Genomic DNA, 21,244 nt, shown 5'->3' with positions numbered 1-21,244 from the left:
CTTTCTCCTGGGCTCCTGCTGTTTTAGTAAATCCGAACGCTCGCTCTCTCCTGGGATCCCGCTTTTTTAGTAGCTCCGAACTCTCGCTCTCCAGGGCTCCCGCTGTTTATTAGCTCCGAAATCTCGCCCTCTCCTGGGCTCCTGCTAATTTAGTAGCCCTGGTCTCTCGCTCTTCCCTGGGCTCCTGCGGTTTTTGTAGCTCTGAACTCTCGCTCTCTCCTGGCTCCCGCTTATTTAGTAGCTCTGAACTCTCGCTCTCCTGGGCTCCTTCTGGTTTAGTTGCTCCGAACTCTTGCTCTCCTGGGCTCCCGCTGTTTTAGTAGCTCCGAACTCTCACTCTCTCCTGGGCTCCCGCTTTATTAGTAGCTCCGAAATCTTGCTCTCCTGGGCTCCCACTGCTTTAGTAGCTCTGAATTCTTGCTCTCTCCTGGCTCCCACTGTTTTAGTAGCTCTGAACTCTCGCTCTTTCCTGGTCTCCCGCTGTTTGAATAGCTCCAAACTCTTGCTCTCCTGCGCTCCCACTGTTTTAGCAGTTCCGAACTTTCACTCTCTCCTGGGCTCCCACTGTTTTTGTAGCTCCGAACTCGCTCTCTCCTGGGCTCCCGCTATTTTAGTCGCTCCGAACTCTCGCTCTCTCCTGTGTTCCTACTGATTTAGTAGCTCCGACCTCTTGCACTCTCCTGAGTTCCCGCTGTTTTACTAGCTCAGAACTCTTGCTCTCCTAGGCTCCTACTCTTTTTGTAGCTCTGAACTCTCGCTCTCTCCTTGACTCCCGCTGTTTTAGTAGTTCCGAACTCTCGCTCTCCTGTGCTCCCACTATTTTAGTAGTTCAGAACTCTCGCTCTCTCCTGGGCTCCCGCTGTATTTGTAACTCCGAACTCTCGCTCTCTCCTGGGCTTCTGTTCTTTTTGTAGCTCCAAACACTCGCTCTCTCCTGGGCTCCTGCTGTTTTAGTAGCTCCGAACTCTCGGTCTCGCATGGCTCCCACTGTTTTAGTAGCTCCGAACTCTCGCTCTCTCCTGGGCTGCCGCTGTTTTAGTAGCTCCGACGTCTTGCTCTCCTGGGCTCCTGCTGCTTTAGTAGCTCTAAACTCTTGCTCTCCTGGGCTCCCTTTCTTTTTAGTAGCTCTCACCTCTCGCTCTCTCCTGGACTCCCACTGTTTTTGTAGCTCTGAACTCTCCTGCTGTCCTGGGCTCCCGCTGTTTTAGTAGCTCCAAAGTCTTGCTCTCCTGGGCTCCCGTTATTTTAGTAGCTCTCACCTCTCGCTCTCTCCTGAGCTCCCGCTGTTTTAGTAGCTCCGAACTCTTGCTCTCCTGGGCTCCCGTTTTTTTTAGCAGCTCTGAACTCTCGCTCTCTCCTGGACTCCCACTGTTTTAGTAGCTCTGAAGTCTCGCTCCCTCCTGGGCTCCCGTTGTTTCAGTAGCTCCGAACTCTTGCTCTCCCCTGAGCTCCCACTGATTTAGCAGCTCCGAACTCTTGCTCTACTGGGCTCCTACTGTTTTAGTAGCTCGGAACTCTCACACTCTCCTGAGTTCCCACTGTTTCAGTAGCTCCGAGTTCTTGCTCTCCTGGTTTGCCGCTCTTTTAGTAGCTCCGAACTCTCATTCTCTGCTGGGATCCCGCTGATTTAGTAACTCCGATCTCTCGCTCTCCTGGGCTCCCATTGTTTTAGTAGCTCCGAACTCTCGCTCTATCCTGGGTTCCCGCGGTTTTAGTAGCTCCGAAGTCTTGCTCTCCAGGACTCCCACTGTTTTAGTAGTTCCGAACTCTTGCTCTCCTGTGCTCCCACTGTTTTAGTAGCTGTGAACTCTCGTTCTCTCCTAAGCTCCCGCTGTTTTAGTAGCTCCGAACTCTTGCTCTCTCCTGGGTTCCCACTGTTTTAGTAGCTCCGAACTCTCGCTCTCTCCTGGCCTCCCACTGTTTTAGTAGTTCCGAACTCTCGCTCTCTCCTGAGTTCCCACTAATTTAATAGCTCCGAACTCTTGCTCTCCTGGGCTCCCACTCCTTTAGTAGCTCCGAACTCTCGCTCTCTCCTAGGCTCCCACTGTTTTAGTAGTTCCGAACTCTCGCTCTCTCCTGAGTTCCCACTAATTTAGTAGCTCTGAACTCTCGCTCTTCTGGGCTCCTGTTGTTTTAGTAGCTCAGAAATCTCGCTCTTTCCTGGGTTCCCGCTGTTTTACTAGCTCCGAACTCTTGCTCTCCTAGGCTCCTACTCTTTTTGTAGCTCTGAACTCTCGCTCTCTCCTGGGCTCCCGCTGTTTTAGTAGTTCCGAACTCTCGCTCTCCTGTGCTCCCACTATTTTAGTAGTTCAGAACTCTCGCTCTCTCCTGGGCTCCCGCTGTATTTGTAACTCCGAACTCTCGCTCTCTCATCGGCTTCCGTTCTTTTTGTAGCTACAAACACTCGCTCTCTCCTGGGCTCCTGCTGTTTTAGTAGCTCCGAACTCCCGCTCTCTCCTGGGCTCCCGTTGTTTTAGTTGCTCCGAAGTCTAGCTCTCCCCTGAGCTCCCACTGATTTAGTAGCTCCGAACTCTCGCTCTCTTGGGCTCCCACTGATTTCGTAGCTCCGAACTCTCGCTCTCTCCTGTGCTCCCGTTGTTTTTGTAGCTCCGAACACTCACTCTCTCCTGGGCTCCCGCTGTTTTCATAGCTCCGAACATTCACTCTCTCCTGGGCTCCTGCTGTTTTCATAGCTCCGAACTCTCGCTCTTTCCTGGGCTCCCACTGTCTTAGTAGCTCCAAAATCTTGCTCTCCTGAGCTCCCACTGTTTTAGTAGCTACGAACTCTCGCTCTCTCCTGGGCTCCCGCTGATTTAGTAGCTCCGAACTCTCGCTCTCTCCTGGGCTCCCGCTGTATTAGTAGCTCCGAAGCCTTGCTCGCCTGGGCTCCCACTGCATTAGTAGCGCCGAACTCTTGCTCTCCTGGGCTCCCGCTGTATTAGCAGCTCTGAACACTCGCTCTGTCCTGGGTTCCCACTGTTTTAGTAGCTCCGAACTCTCACGCTCTCCTGAGTTCCCACTGATTTACTAGCTCCGATCTCTTGCTCTCCTGGGCTCCCACTCTTTTAGTACCTCTGAACTCTCGCTCTCTCCTGGGCTCCTGCTGCTTTAGTAGCTCTGAACTCTCGCTCTCCTGGGCTCCCATTGTTTTAGTAGCTCAGAACTCTCGCTCTCTCCTGGGCGCCCGCTGTTTTAGTAGCTCCGATCTCTCGCTCTCTCCTGGGCTCCTGCTGTTTTAGTAGCTCTGAACTCTCACTCGCTCCTGGGCTTCCATCGTTTTAGTAGCTCCGAACTCTCGCTCTCTCCTGGGTTCCTGCTGTTTTAGTAGCTCTGAACTCTTGCTCTCTCCTGGGCTCCTGCTGTTATAGTAGCTCTGAACTCTCGCTCTCTCCTGGGCTCCTGCTGTTTTCGTAAATCCGAACTCTCGCTCTCTCCTGGGATCCCGCTTTTTTAGTAGCTCCGAACTCTCGCTCTCCAGGGCTCCCGCTGTTTATTAGCTCCGAACTCTCGCCCTCTCCTGGGCTCCTGCTATTTTAGTAGCCCTGGTCTCTCGCTCTTCCCTGGGCTCCTGCGGTTTTAGTAACTCCGAACTCTCGCTCTCTCCTGGCTCCCGCTTATTTAGTAGCTCTGAACTCTCACTCTCTCCTGGGCTTCCGCTTTATTAGTAGCTCCGAAATCTTGCTCTCCTGGGCTCCCACTGCTTTAGTAGCTCCAAACTCTTGCTCTCTCCTGTGCTCCCACTGTTTTAGTAGTTCCGAACTTTCACTCTCACCTGGGCTCCCGCTGTTTTTGTAGCTCCGAACTCTCGCTCTCTCCTGGGCTCCCGCTATTTTAGTAGCTCCGAACTCTCGCTCTCTCCTGGGCTTCCGTTGTTTCTTTAGCTCCGAACTCTCGCTCTCTCCTGGGTTCCCACTGTTTTAGTAGCTCCGAACTCTCGCTCTCCTAGGCTCCGACTCTTTGTAGCTCCAAACTCTCGCTCTCTCCTGGGCTCCCGCTGTTTTAGTAGTTCCGAACTCTCGCTCTCTCCTGAGTTCCCACTAATTTAGTAGCTCGGAACTCTTGCTCTCCTGGGCTCCCACTCTTTTGTAGCTCCGAACTCTCGCTTTCTCCTGGGCTCCCATTGTTTTAGTAGCTCCAAACTCTCGCTCACTCCTGGGCTCCCGCTGTTTTAGGAGCTCAGAAATCGCGCTCTTTCCTGGGCTCCCACTGTTTTAGTAGCTCTGAACTCCAGCTCTCTCCTGGGCTCCCGCTGTTTTAGTAGCTCCGAACTCTCGCTCTCTCCTGGGCTCTCGCTGTTTTAGTAGCTCCGAACTTTTGCTCTCCAGAGCTCCCGCTGTTTTTGTATCTCCGAACTCTCACTCTCTCCTGGGCTCCCGCTGTTTTAGTAGCTCTGAACTCTCGCTCTCTCCTGTGCTCCCGCTGTGTTAGTAGCTCCAAACTCTCGCTCTCCAGGGCTCCCATTGTTTTAGTAGCTCCGAACACTAATTCTCTCCTGGCCTCCCACTGTTTTAGTAGCTCCGAACTCTCGCTCTCTCCTGGGCTCCGGCTCTTTTCGTAGCTCCGCACTCTCGCTCTTTGCTGGGCTCCCACTGTTTTAGTAGCTCCGAACTCTTGCTGTCCTGAGCTCCCGCTGTTTTAATAGCTCGGAACTCTCGCTCTCTCCTGGGCTCCCACTTTTTTAGTAGCTCTGAAGTCTTGCTCTTCTGGGCTCCCACTGTTTAGTAGCTCCGAACACTCCTGCTCTCCTGGGCTCCCGTTGTTTCAGTAGCTCTGAACTCTCACTCTCTCCTGGGCTCCCGCTGTTTTAGTAGCTCTGAACTCTCGCTCTCTCCTGGGCTCTCGCTGTTTTAGTAGCTCCGAACTCCCACTCTCTCCTGGGCTCCCGCTGTTTTAGTAGCTCTGAACTCTCTCTCTTTCCTGGGCTCTCGCTGTTTTAGTAGCTCCGAACTCCCGCTCTCTCCTGGGCTCCTGCTGTTTAAGTAGCTCTGAACTCTCCTGCTCTCTCCTTGGCTCCCACTGTTTTAGTAGCTCCGAACTCTTACCCTCCTGAGCTCCCGCTGTTTTTGTATCTCCGAACTCTTGCTCTCTCCTGGGCTCCCGCTGTTTTAGTCACTCCGAACTCTCCTGCTCTCCTGGGCTCCCGCTGTTTTAGTAGGTCTGAACTCTCGCTCTCTTCTGGGCTCCCGTTGTTTTAGTATCTCCGAACTCTCGCCCTCTCCTGGGCTCCCGCTGTTTTAGTAGCTCTGAACTATCGCTCTTTCCTGGGCTCCCGCTGTTTTAGTCGCTCCGAACTCTCGCTCTCTCCTGAGTTCCCACTAATTTAGTAGCTCCGAACTCTCGCTCTCCTGGGCTCCCGTTGTTTTAGTAGCTCCGAACTCTCACTCTCTCCTGGGCTCCCGCTGTTTTAGTAGCTCAGAAATCTCGCTCTATCCTGGGCTCCCACTGTTTTAGTAGCTCCGAAGTCTAGCTCTCCCCTGAGCTCCCACTGATTTAGTAGCTCCGAACTCTCGCTCTCTTGGGCTCCCACTGATTTCGTAGCTCCGAACACTCACTCTCTCCTGGGCTCCCGCTGTTTTCATAGCTGCGAACACTCACTCTCTCCTGGGCTCCTGCTGTTTTCATAGCTCCGAACTCTCGCTCTTTCCTGGGCTCCCACTGTTTTAGTAGCTCCAAAATCTTGCTCTCCTGAGCTCCCACTATTTTAGTAGCTACGAACTCTCGCTCTCTCCTGTGCTCTCGCTTATTTAGTAGCTCTGAACTCTCGCTCTCCTGGGCTCCTGCTGTTTTAGTTGCTCCGAACTCTTCCTCTCCTGGGCTCCCGCTGATTTAGTAGCTCCGAACTCTCGCTCTATCCTGGGTTCCCGCGGTTTTAGTAGCTCCGAAGTCTTGCTCTCCAGGACTCCCGCTGTTTTAGTAGTTCCGAACTCTTGCTCTCCTGTGCTCCCACTGTTTTAGTAGCTGTGAACTCTCGTTCTCTCCTAAGCTCCCGCTGTTTTAGTAGCTCCGAACTCTCGCTCTCTCCTGGGTTCCCACTGTTTTAGTAGCTCCGAACTCTTGCGCTCTCCTGAGTTCTCACTGTATTTCTAGCTCCGACCTCTTGCTCTCCTAGGCTCCTACTCTTTTTGTAGCTCCGAACTCTCACTCTCTCCTGGTCTCCCACTGTTTTAGTAGTTCCGAACTCTCGCTCTCTCATGAGTTCCCACTAATTTAATAGCTCCGAACTCTTGCTCTCCTGGGCTCCCACTCCTTTAGTAGCTCCGAACTCTCGCTCTCTCCTAGGCTCCCACTGTTTTAGTAGTTCCGAACTCTCGCTCTCTCCTGAGTTCCCACTAATTTAGTAGCTCTGAACTCTCGCTCTTCTGGGCTCCCGTTGTTTTAGTAGCTCCGAACTCTCGCTCTCTCCTGGGCTCCCGCTGTTTTAGTAGCTCAGAAATCTCGCTCTTTCCTGGGTTCCCACTGATTTAGTAGCTCCGAACTCTTGCGCTCTCCTGAGTTCCCGCTGTTTTACTAGCTCCGAACTCTTGCTCTCCTAGGCTTCTACTCTATTTGTAGCTCTGAACTCTCGCTCTCTCCTGGGCTCCCGCTGTTTTAGTAGATCCGAACTCTCGCTCTCCTGTGCTCCCACTATTTTAGTAGTTCAGAACTCTCGCTCTCTCCTGGGCTCCCGCTGTATTTGTAACTCCGAACTCTCGCTCTCTCCTGGGCTTCCGTTCTTTTTGTAGCTACAAACACTCGCTCTCTCCTGGGCTCCTGCTGTTTTAGTAGCTCCGAACTCCCGCTCTCTCCTGGGCTCCCGTTGTTTTAGTTGCTCCGATGTCTAGCTCTCCCCTGAGCTCCCACTGATTTAGTAGCTCCGAACTCTCGCTCTCTTGGGCTCCCACTGATTTCGTAGCTCCGAACTCTCGCTCTCTCCTGTGCTCCCGCTGTTTTTGTAGCTCCGAACTCTCGCTCTCCAGGGCTCCCGTTGTTTTTGTAGCTCCGAACTCTCGCTCTCTCCTGTGCTCCCGCTGTGTTAGTAGCTCCAAACTCTCGCTCTCCAGGGCTCCCATTGTTTTAGTAGCTCCGAACACTAATTCTCTCCTGGCCTCCCGCTGTTTTATTAGCTCCGAACTCTCGCTCTCTCCTGGGCTCCGGCTCTTTTCGTAGCTCCGCACTCTCGCTCTTTCCTGGGCTCCCACTGTTTTAGTAGCTCCGAACTCTCGCTCTCTCCTGGGCTCCCACTTTTTTAGTAGCTCTGAAGTCTTGCTCTTCTGGGCTCCCACTGTTTAGTAGCTCCGAACACTCCTGCTCTCCTGGGCTCCCGTTGTTTCAGTAGCTCTGGGCTCTCGCTGTTTTAGTAGCTCCGAACTCTCACTCTCTCCTGGGCTTCTGCTGTTTTAGTAGCTCTGAACTCTCTCTCTTTCCTGGGCTCTCGCTGTTTTAGTAGCTCCGAACTCCCGCTCTCTCCTGGGCTCCTGCTGTTTAAGTAGCTCTGAACTCTCCTGCTCTCTCCTGGGCTCCCACTGTTTTAGTAGCTCCGAACTCTTACCCTCCTGAGCTCCCGCTGTTTTTGTATCTCCGAACTCTTGCTCTCTCCTGGGCTCCCGCTGTTTTAGTCACTCCGAACTCTCCTGGGTTCCTGCTGTTTTAGTAGCTCTGAACTCTCGCTCTCTCCTGGGATCCCGCTTTTTTAGTAGCTCCGAACTCTCGCTCTCCAGGGCTCCCGCTGTTTATTAGCTCCGAACTCTCGCCCTCTCCTGGGCTCCTGCTATTTTAGTAGCCCTGGTCTCTCGCTCTTCCCTGGGCTCCTGCGGTTTTAGTAGCTCCGAACTCGCGCTCTCTCCTGGCTCCCGCTTATTTAGTAGCTCTGAACTCTCGCTCTCCTGGGCTCCTTCTGTTTTAGTTGCTCCGAACTCTCACTCTCTCCTGGGCTTCCGTTGTTTCTTTAGCTCCGAACTCTCGCTCTCTCCTGGGTTCCCACTGTTTTAGTAGCTCCGAACTCTCGCTCTCCTAGGCTCCCACTCTTTTTGTAGCTCCGAACTCTCGCTCTCTCCTGGGCTCCTGCTGTTTTAGTAGCTCCGAACTCTCGCTCACTCCTGGGCTCCCGTTGTTTTAGTAGCTCCAAACTCTCGCTCACTCCTGGGCTCCCGCTGTTTTAGGAGCTCAGAAATCTCGCTCTTTCCTGGGCTCCCACTGTTTTCGTAGCTCTGAACTCCCGCTCTCTCCTGGGCTCCCGCTGTTTTTGTATCTCCGAACTCTCGCTCTCTCCTGGGCTCTCGCGGTTTTAGTAGCTCCGAACTCTCGCTCTCCAGGGCTCCCGCTGTTTATTAGCTCCGAACTCTCGCCCTCTCCTGGGCTCCTGCTATTTTAGTAGCCTTGGTCTCTCGCTCTTCCCTGGGCTCCTGCGGTTTTAGTAGCTCCGAACTCGCGCTCTCTCCTGGCTCCTGCTTATTTAGTAGCTCTGAACTCTCGCTCTCCTGGGCTCCTTCTGTTTTAGTTGCTCCGAACTCTCACTCTCTCCTGGGCTTCCGCTTTATTAGTAGCTCCGAAATCTTGCTCTCCTGGGCTCCCACTGCTTTAGTAGCTCCGAAATCTTGCTCTCCTGGGCTCCCGCTGTTTTTGTAGCTCCGAACTCTCGCTCTCTCCTGGGCTCCCGCTACTTTCGTAGCTCTGAACTCTCGCTCTCTCCTGGGCTTCCGTTGTTTCTTTAGCTCCGAACTCTCGCTCTCTCCTGGGTTCCCACTGTTTTAGTAGCTCCGAACTCTCGCTCTCCTAGGCTCCCACTCTTTTTGTAGCTCCGAACTCTCGCTTTCTCCTGGGCTCCCGTTGTTTTAATAGCTCCAAACTCTCGCTCTTTCCTGGGCTCCCACTGTTTTAGTAGCTCTGAACTCCCGCTCTCTCCTGGGCTCCCGCTGTTTTAGTAGCTCCGAACTCTCGCTCTCTCCTGGGCTCTCGCGGTTTTACTAGCTCCGAACTTTTGCTCTCCAGAGCTCCCGCTGTTTTTGTATCTCCGAACTCTCACTCTCTCCTGGGCTCCCGCTGTTTTAGTAGCTCTGAACTCTCGCTTTCTCCTGGGCTCCCGCTGTTTTAGTAGCTCCGAACTCTCGCTCTCTCCTGGGCTCTCGCGGTTTTAGTAGCTCCGAACTTTTGCTCTCCAGAGCTCCCGCTGTTTTTGTATCTCCGAACTCTCACTCTCTCCTGGGCTCCCGCTGTTTTAGTAGCTCTGAACTCTCGCTCTCTCCTGTGCTCCCGCTGTGTTAGTAGCTCCAAACTCTCGCTCTCCAGGGCTCCCATTGTTTTAGTAGCTCCGAACACTAATTCTCTCCTGGCCTCCCACTGTTTTAGTAGCTCCGAACTCTCGCTCTCTCCTGGGCTCCCGCTCTTTTCGTAGCTCCGCACTCTCGCTGTCTCCTGGGCTCCCACTTTTTTAGTAGCTCTGAAGTCTTGCTCTCCTGGGCTCCCATTGTTTAGTAGCTCCGAGCACTCCTGCTCTCCTGGGCTCCCGTTGTTTCAGTAGCTCTGAACTCTCTCTCTTTCCTGGGCTCTCGCTGTTTTAGTAGCACCGAACTCCCGCTCTCTCCTGGGCTCCTGCTGTTTAAGCAGCTCTGAACTCTCCTGCTCTCTCCTGGGCTCCCACTGTTTTAGTAGCTCCGAACTCTTGCTCTCCTGAGCTCCCGCTGTTTTTGTATCTCCGAACTCTCGCCCTCTCCTGGGCTCCCGCTGTTTTAGTAGCTCTGAACTCTCGCTCTCTCCTGGGCTCCCGCTGTTTTAGTAGCTCCAAAATCTCGCTCTCTCCTGGGCTCCTGCTGTTTAGTAGCTCTGAACTCTCGCTCTTTCCTGGGCTCCCGCTGTTTTAGTAGCTCCGAACTCTCGCTCTCTCCTGAGTTCCCACTAATTTAGTAGCTCCGAACTCTCGCTCTCCTGGGCTCCCGTTGTTTTAGTAGCTCAGAAATCTCGCTCTATCCTGGGCTCCCGTTGTTTTAGTAGCTCCGAAGTCTAGCTCTCCCCTGAGCTCCCACTGATTTAGTATCTCCGAACTCTCGCTCTCTTGGGCTCCCACTGATTTCGTAGCTCCGAACTCTCGCTCTCTCCTGTGCTCCCGCTGTTTTAGTAGCTCTGAATTCTCGCTCTCCAGGGCTCCCGTTGTTTTTGTAGCTCCGAACACTCACTCTCTCCTGGGCTCCCACTTTTTTCATAGCTCCGAACACTCACTCTCTCCTGGGCTCCTGCTGTTTTCATAGCTCCGAACTCTCGCTCTTTCCTGGGCCCCCACTGTTTTAGTAGCTCCAAAATCTTGCTCTCCTGAGCTCCCACTGTTTTAGTAGCTATGAACTCTCACTCTCTCCTGGGCTCTCGCTTATTTAGTAGCTCTGAACTCTCGCTCTCCTGGGCTCCTGCTGCTTTAGTAGCTCCGAACTCTTGCTCTCTTTGGCTCCCGCTGTTTTAGCAGCTCTGAACACTTGCTCTGTCCTGGGTTCCCACTGTTTTAGTAACTCCGAACTCTCACGCTCTCCTGAGTTCCCGCTGTTTTACTAGCTCCAAACTCTTGCTCTCCTGGGCTCCCACTCTTTTTGTAGCTCCAAACACTCGCTCTCTCCTGCGTTCCCACTATTTTAGTACCTCCGAACTCTCGCGCTCTCCTGAGTTCCCACTGATTTAGTAGCTCCGAACTCTTGCTCTCCTGGGCTCCCACTCTTTTAGTAGCTCTGAACTCTCGCTCTCTCCTGGGCTCCTGCTGTTTTAGTAGCTCTGAACTCTCGCTCTCTCCTGGGCTCCTGCTGTTTTAGTAAATCCGAACTCTCGCTCTCTCCTGGGCTCCCGCTGTTATTGTAGCTTCGAACTCTCGCTCTCTCCTGGGCTCCCGCTATTTTAGTAGCTCCGACCTCTCGCTCTCTCCTGGGCTTCCGTTGTTTCTTTAGCTCCGAACTCTCGCTCTCTCCTGGGTTCCCACTGATTTAGTAGCTCCGAACTTTTGCGCTCTCCTGAGTTCCCGCTGTTTTACTAGCTCCGAACTCTTGCTCTCCTCGGCTCCTACTCTTTTTGTAGCTCTGAACTCTCGCTCTCTCCTGGGCTCCCAATGTATTTGTAACTCCAAACTCTCGCTCTCTCCTGGGCTTCCATTCTTTTTGTAGCTCCAAACACTCGCTCTGTCCTGGGCTCCTGCTGTTTTAGTAGCTCCGAACTCTCGGTCTCTCATGGCTCCCACTGTTTTAGTAGCTCCGAACTCTCGCTCTCTCCTGGGCTGCCGCTGTTTTAGTAGCTCTAAACTCTTGCTCTCCTGGGCTCCCGTTTTTTTAGTAGCTCTCACCTCTCGCTCTCTCCTGGACTCCCACTGTTTTTGTAGCTCCGAACTCTCCTGCTGCCCTGGGCTCCCACTGTTTTAGTAGCTCCAAAGTCTTGCTCTCCTGGGCTCCCATTTTTTTAGTAGCTCTCACCTCTCGCTCTCTCCTGAGCTCCCGCTGTTTTAGTAGCTCCAAACTCTTGCTCTCCTGGGCTCCCGTTGTTTTTAGCAGCTCTGAACTCTCGCTCTCTCCTGGACTCCCACTGTTTTAGTAGCTCTGAACTCTCGCTCCCTCCTGGGCTCCTGTTGTTTTAGTAGCTCCGAACTCTCGCTCTCCCCTGAGCTCCCAATGATTTAGCAGCTCCGAACTCTTGCTCTCCTGGGTTCCTACTTTTTTAGTAGCTCCGAACTCTCTTTCTCTGCTGGGCTCCCGCTGATTTAGTAACTCCGATCTCTCGCTCTCCTGGGTTCCCGTTGTTTAAGTAGCTCCGAACTCTAGAACTCTCCTGTGTTCCTGCTGTTTCAGTAGCTCCGAACACTCGCTCTTTCCTGGGCTCCCGCTGTTTTAGTAGCTCCGATGTCTCGCTCTCTCCTGGGCTCCTGCGGTTTAAGTAGCTCCGAAGTCTTGCTCTCCAGGCATTCGCTGTTTTCGTAGCTCCGAACTCTTGCTCTCCTGTGCTCCCACTGTTCTATTAGCTCTGAACTCTCGCTCGCTCCTGGGCTCCCGCTGTTTTAGTAGCTCCGAACTCTCGCTCTCTCCTGGGCTCTTGCGGTTTTAGTAGCTCCGAACTTTTGCTCTCCAGAGCTCCCGCTGTTTTTGTATCTCCGAACTCTCACTCTCTCCTGGGCTCCCGCTGTGTTAGTAGCTCCAAACTCTCGCTCTCCAGGGCTCCCATTGTTTTAGTAGCTCCGAACACTAATTCTCTCCTGGCCTCCCGCTGTTTTAGTAGCTCCGAACTCTCGCTCTCTCCTGGGCTCCCGCTCTTTTCGTAGCTCCGCACTCTCGCTCTTTGCTGGGCTCCCACTGTTTTAGTAGCTCCGAACACTTGCTCTCCTGAGCTCCCGCTGTTTTTGTATCTCCGAACTCTTGCTCTCTCCTGGGCTCCCGCTGTTTTAGTCACTCCGAACTCTCCTGCTCTCCTGGGCTCCCGCTGTTTTAGTAGGTCTGAACTCTCGCTCTCTCCTGGGCTCCCGCTGTTTTAGCAGCTCCAAAATCTCGCTCTCTCCTGGGCTCCTGCTGTTTAGTAGCTCCGAACTCTCGCTCTCCTGGGCTCCCGTTGTTTTAGTAGCTCCGAACTCTCACTCTCTCCTGGGCTCCCGCTGTTTTAGTAGCTCAGAAATCTCGCTCTATCCTGGGCTCCCGTTGTTTTAGTAGCTCCGAAGTCTAGCTCTCCCCTGAGCTCCCACTGATTTAGCAGCTCCAAACTCTCGCTCTCTTGGGCTCCCACTGATTTCGTAGCTCCGAACTCTCGCTCTCTCCTGTGCTCCCGCTGTTTTAGTAGCTCTGAATTCTCGCTCTCCAGGGCTCCCGTTGTTTTTGTAGCTCCGAACACTCACTCTCTCCTGGGCTCCCGCTTTTTTCATAGCTCCGAACACTCACTCTCTCCTGGGCTCCTGCTGTTTTCATAGCTCCGAACTCTCGCTCTTTCCTGGGCCCCCACTGTTTTAGTAGCTCCAAAATCTTGCTCTCCTGAGCTCCCACTGTTTTAGTAGCTACGAACTCTCACTCTCTCCTGGGCTCTCGCTTATTTAGTAGCTCTGAACTCTCGCTCTCCTGGGCTCCTGCTGCTTTAGTTGCTCCGAACTCTTCCTCTCCTGGGCTCCCGCTGTTTTAGTAGTTCTGAACTCTCGCTCTCTCCAGGGCTCCCGCTGTATTAGTAGCTCCGAAGTCTTGCTCTCCTGGGCTCCCACTGCTTTAGTAGCTCCGAACTCTTGCTCTCCTTGGCTCCCGCTGTTTTAGCAGCTCTGAACACTTGCTCTGTCCTGGGTTCCCACTGTTTTATTAACTCCGAACTCTCACGCTCTCCTGAGTTCCCGCTGTTTTACTAGCTCCAAACTCTTGCTCTCCTGGGCTCCCACTCTTTTTGTAGCTCCAAACACTCGCTCTCTCCTGCGTTCCCACTATTTTAGAACCTCCGAACTCTCGCGCTCTCCTGAGTTCCCACTGATTTAGTAGCTCCGAACTCTTGCTCTCCTGGGCTCCCACTCGTTTAGTAGCTCTGAACTCTCGCTCTCTCCTGGGCTCCTGCTGTTTTAGTACCTCTGAACTCTCACTCTCTCCTGGGCTTCCATTGTTTTAGTAGCTCCGAAATCTCGCTCTCTCCTGGGTTCCTGCTGTTTTAGTAGCTCTGAACTCTCGCTCTCTCCTGGGCTCCTGCTGTTTTAGTAGCTCTGAACTCTCGCTCTCTCCTGGGCTCGTGCTGTTTTAGTAAATCCGAACTCTCGCTCTCTCCTGGGCTCCCGCTGTTTTTGTAGCTTCGAACTCTCGCTCTCTCCTGGGCTCCCGCTATTTTAGTAGCTCCGACCTCTCGCTCTCTCCTGGGTTCCCGCTGTTTTACTAGCTCCGAACTCTTGCTCTCCTAGGCTCCTACTCTTTTTGTAGCTCTGAACTCTCGCTCTCTCCTGGGCTCCCGCTGTTTTAGTAGTTCCAAACTCTTGCTCTCCTGCGCTCCCACTATTTTAGTAGTTCAGAACTCTCGCTCTCTCCTGGGCTCCCGCTGTATTTGTAACTCCAAACTCTCGCTCTCTCCTGGGCTTCCATTCTTTTTGTAGCTCCAAACACTCGCTCTGTCCTGGGCTCCTGCTGTTTTAGTAGCTCCGAACTCTCGGTCTCTCATGGCTCCCACTGTTTTAGTAGCTCCGAACTCTCGCTCTCTCCTGGGCTGCAGCTGTTTTAGTAGCTCCGACGTCTTGCTCTCCTGGGCTCCCGCTGTTTTAGTAGCTCTAAACTCTTGCTCTCCTGGGCTCCCGTTTTTTTTAGTAGCTCTCACCTGTCGCTCTCTCCTGGACTCCCACTGTTTTTGTAGCTCCGAACTCTCCTGCTGCCCTGGGCTCCCACTGTTTTAGTAGTTCCAAAGTCTTGCTCTCCTGGGCTCCCGTTTTTTTAGTAGCTCTCACCTCTCGCTCTCTCCTGAGCTCCCGCTGTTTTAGTAGTTCCAAACTCTTTCTCTCCTGGGCTCCCGTTTTTTTTAGCAGCTCTGAACTCTCGCTCTCTCCTGGACTCCTACTGTTTTAGTAGCTCTGAACTCTCGCTCTCCCCTGAGCTCCCACTGATTTAGCAGCTCCGAACTCTTGCTCTACTGGGCTCCTACTTTTTTAGTTGCTCCGAACTCTCACACTCTCCTGAGTTCCCACTGTTTTAGTAGCTCCGAGTTCTTGCTCTCCTGGGTTCCCACTCTTTTAGTAGCTCCGAACTCTCTTTCTCTGCTGGGCTCCCGCTGATTTAGTAACTCCGACCTCTCGCTCTCCTGGGTTCCCGTTGTTTAAGTAGCTCCAAACTCTAGAACTCTCCTGGGCTCCTGCTGTTTCAGTAGCTCCGAACACTCGCTCTTTCCTGGGCTCCCGCTGTTTTAGTAGCTCCGATGTCTCGCTCTCTCCTGGGCTCCCGCGGTTTAAGTAGCTCCGAAGTCTTGCTCTCCAGGACTCCCGCTGTTTTAGTAGCTCCGAACTCTTGCTCTCCTCTGCTCCCACTGTTCTATTAGCTCTGAACTCTCGCTCGCTCCTGGGCTCCCGCTGTTTTAGTAGCTCCGAACTCTCACTCTCTCCTGGGTTCCCACTGTTTTAGTAGTTCCGAAATCTCGCTCTCTCCTGAGTTCCCACTAATTTAGTAGCTCCGAACTCTTGCTCTCCTGGGCTCCCACTCTTTTAGTAGCTCCGAACTCTCGCTCTCTCCTAGGCTCCCACTGTTTTAGTAGTTCCGAACTCTCGCTCTCTCCTGAGTTCCCACTAATTTAGTAGCTCCGAACTCTCGCTCTCCTCGTCTCCCGTTGTTTTAGTAGCTCCGAACTCTCGCTCTCTCCTGGGCTCCCGCTGTTTTAGTAGCTCAGAAATCTCGCTCTTTCCTGGGCTCCCACTGTTTTAGTAGCTCTGAACTCCCGCTCTCACCTGGGCTCCCGTTGTTTTAGTAGCTCCGAATCTAGCTCTCCCCTGAGCTCCCACTGATTTAGTAGCTACGAACTCTTGCTCTCTTGGGCTCCCACTGATTTCGTAGCTCCGAACTCTCGCTCTCTCCTGTGCTCCCACTGTTTTAGTAGCTCCGAACTCTCGCTCTCCAGGGCACCCGTTGTTTTTGTAGCTCCGAACACTCACTCTCTCCTGGGCTCCCGCTGTTTTCATAGCTCCGAACTCTCGCTCTTTCCTGGGCTCCCACTGTTTTAGTAGCTCCAAAATCTTGCTCTCCTGAGCTCCCACTGTTTTAGTAGCTATGAACTCTCGCTTTTTCCTGGGCTCTCGCTTATTTAGTAGCTCTGAGCTCTCGCTCTCCTGGGCTCCTGCTGTTTTATTTGCTCCGAACTCTTCCTCTCCTGGGCTCCCGCTGATTTAGTAGCTCCGAACTCTCACTGTCTCCTGGGCTCCCGCTGTATTAGTAGCTCCGAAGTCTTGCTCTCCTGGGCTCCCACTGCTTTAGTAGCTCCGAATTCTTGCTCTCCTGGGCTCCCGCTGTTTTAGCAGCTCTGAACACTCGCTCTGTCCTGGGTTCCCACTGTTTTAGTAGCTCCGAACTCTCACGCTCTCCTGAGTTCCCGATGTTTTACTAGCTCCAAACTCTTGCTCTCCTGGGCTCCCACTCTTTTTGTAGCTCCAAACACTCGCTCTCTCCTGCGTTCCCACTGTTTTAGTACCTCCGAACTCTCGCGCTCTCCTGAGTTCCCACTGATTTAGTAGCTCCGAACTCTTGCTCTCCTGGGCTCCCACTCTTTTAGTACCTCTGAACTCTCGCTCTCTCCTGGGCTCCTGCTGTTTTAGTAGCTCTGAACTCTCGCTCTCCTGGGCGCCCATTCTTTTAGTAGCTCAGAACTCTCACTCTCTCCTGGGCGCCCGCTGTTTTAGTAGCTCTGATCTCTCGCTCTCTCCGGGGCTCCTGCTGTTTTAGTAGCTCTGAACTCTCGCTCTCTCCTGGGCTCCTGCTTTTTTAGTAAATCCGAACTCTCGCTCTCTCCTGGGATCCCGATTTTTTAGTGGCTCCGAACTCTCGCTCTCCAGGGCTCCCGCTGTTTATTAGCTCCGAACACTCGCCCTCTCCTGGGCTCCTGCTATTTTAGTAGCCCTGGTCTCTCGCTCTTCCCTGGGCTCCTGCGGTTTTTGTAGCTCCGAACTCTCACTCTCTCCTGGCTCCCGCTTATTTAGTAGCTCTGAACTCTCGCTCTCCTGGGCTCCTTCTGTTTTAATTGCTCCGAACTCTTGCTCTTCTGGGCTCCCGCTGTTTTAGTAGCTCCTAACTCTCACTCTCTCCTGGGCTCCCGCTTTATTAGTAGCTCCGAAATCTTGCTCTCCTGGGCTCCCACTGCTTTAGTAGCTCTGAAATCTTGCTCTCTCCTGGGCTCCCGCTGTTTTAGTAGCTCTGAACTCTCGCTCTCTCCTGGCTCCCACTGTTTTAGTAGCTCTGAACTCTCGCTCTTTCCTGGGCTCCCGCTGTTTTAATAGTTCCGAACTCTTGCTCTCCTTTGCTCCCACTGTTTTAGTAGTTCCGAACTTTCACTCTCTCCTGGGCTCCTGCTGTTTTTGTAGCTCCGAACTCTCGCTCTCTCCTAGGCTCCCGCTATTTTAGTAGCTCCGAACTCTCGCTCTCTCCTGGGCTTCCGTTATTTCTTTAGCTCCGAACTCTCGCTCTCTCCTGAGTTCCCACTGTTTTACTAGCTCCGAACTCTTGCTCTCCTAGGCTCCTACTCTTTTTGTAGCTCCGAACTCTCGCAATCTCCTGGGCTCCCGCTGTTTTAGTAGTTCCGAACTCTCACTGTCTCCTGAGTTCCCACTAATTTAGTAGCTCCGAACTCTTGCTCTCCTGGGCTCCCACTCTTTTGTAGCTCCGAACTCTCACTTTCTCCTGGGCTCCTGCTGTTTTAGTAGCTCCGAACTCTCACTCTCCTGGGCTCCCTTTGTTTTAGTAGCTCCAAACTCTCATTCACTCCTGGGCTCCTGCTGTTTTAGTAGCTCTGAACTCCTGCTCTCTCCTGGGCTCCCGCTGTTTTAGTAGCTCCGAACTCTCGCTCTCTCCTGGGCTCTCGCTGTTTTAGTAGCTCTGAACTTTTGCTCTCCAGAGCTCCCGCTGTTTTTCTATCTCCGAACTCTCACTCTCTCCTGGGCTCCCGCTGTTTTAGTAGCTCTGAACTCTCGCTCTCTCCTGTGCTCCCGCTGTGTTAGTAGCTCCAAACTCTCGCTCTCCAGGGCTCCCGTTGTTTTAGTAGCTCCGAACACTAATTCTCTCCTGGCCTCCCGCTGTTTTAGTAGCTCCGAACTCTCGCTCTCTCCTGGGCTCCCGCTCTTTTCGTAGCTCCGCACTCTCGCTCTTTGCTGGGCTCCCACTGTTTTAGTAGCTCCGAACTCTTGCTGTCCTGAGCTCCCGCTGTTTTAGTAGCTCCGAACTCTCACTCTCTCCTGGGCTCCCACTTTTTTAGTAGCTCTGAAGTCTTGCTCTCCTGGGCTCCCGTTGTTTCAGTAGCTCTGAACTCTCACTCTCTCCTGGGCTCCCGCTGTTTTAGTAGCTCCGAACTCCCGCTCTCTCCTGGGTTCCTGCTGTTTTAGTAGCTCTGAACTCTCCTGCTCTCTCCTGGGCTCCCATTGTTTTACTAGCTCCGAACTCTTGTTCTCCTGGGCTCCCACTGTTTTTGTATCTCCGAACTCTTGCTGTCTCCTGGACTCCCGCTGTTTTAGTCACTCCGAACTCTCCTGCTCTCCTGGGCTCCCGCTGTTTTAGTAGGTCTGAACTCTCGCTCTCTTCTGGGCTCCCGTTGTTTTAGTATCTCCAAACTCTCGCCCTCTCCTGGGCTCCCGCTGTTTTAGTAGCTCTGAACTCTCGCTCTCTCCTGGGCTCCCGCTGTTTTAGTAGCTCCAAAATCTCGCTCTCTCCTGGGCTCCTGCTATTTTAGTAGCTCCGAACTCTTGCTCTCTCCTGGGCTCCCATTTTTTTGTAGCTCTGAACTCTCGCTCTCTCCTGGGCTCCTGCTGTTTTAGTAGCTCCGAACTCTTGCTCTCTCCTGGGCTCCCACTGTTTTTGTAGCTCCGAACTCTCGCTCGCTCCTGGGCTCCCTTTGTTTTAGTGGCTCCATACTCTCGCTCTTTCCTGGGTTCTGTAGTGTCCGAGGGTCAATAATACTCAGACTGCAGGAGAACAATAAAACAGGTATTTACTTGAACAGAGGGTACTCTTTTATTTGGACCCAAAAAAAAACCCAATTCAACTGTAAATAAACAAAAGTTCAACTAAAGCTTAACAAATCAAATTAAAATTTGGTTTTCTGTGTTGATGATGCACTCCAGTCCCCGCGGCACCCATCGGTCGCGGAAATACTCAAGCGCACCGGCGGACACTGCGTGCTCCATCTCCAGGGCCACCCGGGCGCGAACATGGCCGCGGAAGAGATGCAGGCAATCCGGCTGGACGACCCCCTCGACCGCCCGCTGCCTGGACCAATTGATGGCTCTTTTAGCCAGGCCCAGGAGCAGGCCCACAAGGAGGTCCTCCAACCTGTCCGCTCCCCTCCGCACCGGTTGACCGTAGATCAAGAGCGTGGGACTGAAGTGCAACCAAAAATCGAGGAGCAGCCCCTTCAAGTAGTGAAAGAGGGGCTGCAACCTCTCACAATCCATATAAACGTGAAACACGGACTCCTCCAGGCCGCAAAAAATGCAGGCGGCCTGGGAGTCCGTGAACCTACTTAAAACCTTATTGCACGGGACCGCTCCGTGCAACACCCTCCAGGCCAAGTCCCCGATGGAACAAGGGAGGACTCCCGCATAGAGAGCCCTCCATTGGGGACCTCCGCTACCGCCAGTCGGCAAAACGCCACGCCAAGGCGTGTCCGGACGGTAGACGAAGATGGCAAAGTGGAGAGTGTGCAGGAGCAGCCCGTACAGGAAACCCCTCCACGCGGAATGAAAAGGCACGGAGGGTATTTCCTCGAGACGGCTCAAGTTGTGAGGCGCCGGTTCCCGAGGGGAGTTTCGGGGCCGGGCGCCGATGAGGAATTCCGTCCGAACGGGGGTAAGCTCGGACGGGATCACCCCACGTGCTTGAGCCGCCTCGATACACCTAGTGGAGTCGGGGCCCAGTGCCGCTTTTACCGATTCGATGGTTTCGACCGCGAGCTGGACGTTGGCCCAGGACAGGTGCCGCGCCAGCTCCTCCGGCGCCATCCAGCCCGCTCCTCCGCCATCGAGCAGGTCCCCGACTCTGGTCACCTTGCCAGCCACAGCCCTACCCTCCGCCAGCCGCCCGAACCCGTGTTCGTGGAGGTGCGGATTCCTGAGCAGCGGCTCCCGAAGGAGAGCCGCCGCTCCTGACGGGGGAGAGCTCCGCCTGGAAGCGACGTAGTTCCAAACCCATAGTAGTTCCTGGTAGAAGACAGGCAGCTCCCGCAGGCCGGCACGCCTGCTGCCCACTTTCGCAAACAGGAGCTGCGTGTCGTAATTGAGGCCATGCAGCTGGCGGAAGAAAAACGTCGCCAGCGCACACCATCTCGGAGGATTCTCGACGTACAGGTATCTCTGCAGCGTCTGAAGATGGAAAGTCGCAGCCTGGGTGCGAAGGCACACCAGCGCCTGACCGCCCTCCCTAAGCGGGAGACACAGAACCGCGGCAGAGACCCAGTGCTTCCTTTTGTCCCAGAAGAAGTCGATGAGCTTCTTCTGAATCTTGGCGACAAACGCAGGGGGAGGGATCAAAGTGACCAACCGGTACCACAACATGGCGGCCACCAGCTGGTTTATGACCAGCGCTCGACCCCTGTAGGACAACACTCGGAGCAGTCCTGTCCAGCGTCCTAGGCGAGCGGTGACTTTGGCCTCCAGCTCTTGCCAGTTCGCCGGCCAAGCGTCCTCGGCAGGGCTAAGGTAGACTCCCAAATAGAGGAGGTGCGTGGTGCTCCAGGCGAAAGGCCTGAACTCCTCCGGCAGGGAGTCCACCCGCCACTGACCCACCAGGAGTCCGGAACATTTCTCCCAGTTGATCTTGGCGGAGGATGCGTCCGAGTAAATCTGCTGGCATTCCCGCATCCTCCGCAAGTCAGCGAGATCCGTGACCGTGAGGAGCACGTCATCGGCGTAAGCCGAGAGGACCACCTCCACGCCCGGCCCTTGCAGAGCCAGTCCCGTCAACCTCTTCCGCAAGAGGCGCAGGAAAGGCTCCACGCAAATGGCATATAACTGACCGGACATGGGGCATCCCTGACGCACCCCCCTCCCGAAGCGAAGGGGCGCCGTCAAGGACCCGTTAACTTTAATCAGACACTCCGCGGCGGCGTACAGAAGTCGGATCCGGGCGACGAAATGCGTCCCGAACCCGAATGCGCGCAGAGTCCCGAAGAGATACTCGTGATCCACCCTGTCGAACGCCTTCTCCTGATCCAGGGAAAGGAAGGCGACCGACAGACCAGCCCTCTGGGAGTGGTGGACCAGGTCCCGGACCAGATGGATGTTATCGTGGATGGTCCGGCCCGGGACCGTGTAGGACTGGTCGGGGTGGATCATGTGGGCCAGCACGGTGCCAAGGCGAGCAGACATGGCCCTGGCAAAGATTTTATAGTCCGTGCTGAGGGAGACCGCGCGCCAGTTCTTAAGGAGGCGGAGATCGCCCTTCTTAGGCAGCAGGACAATGACCGCCCTGCGCCAAGAGAGGGGCATCTCCCCGGTCGCCAAACTTTCCCCCAGGACCCGCGCGTAGTCGCCCCCCAAGACGTCCCAGAACGCCCTGTGGAACTCCACGGTCAGCCCGTCCAGCCCCGGGGACTTTCCCCTAGAGAGCTGGTGGAGGGCGCCGGTCAGCTGCGC

This window comes from Somniosus microcephalus, chromosome 7, assembly GCF_052327205.1.
Source record: "Somniosus microcephalus isolate GS21.2 chromosome 7, FLI_Smic_1.0, whole genome shotgun sequence".
Lineage (NCBI taxonomy): Eukaryota > Metazoa > Chordata > Chondrichthyes > Squaliformes > Somniosidae > Somniosus > Somniosus microcephalus.
This window is presented reverse-complemented; position numbering follows the sequence as displayed.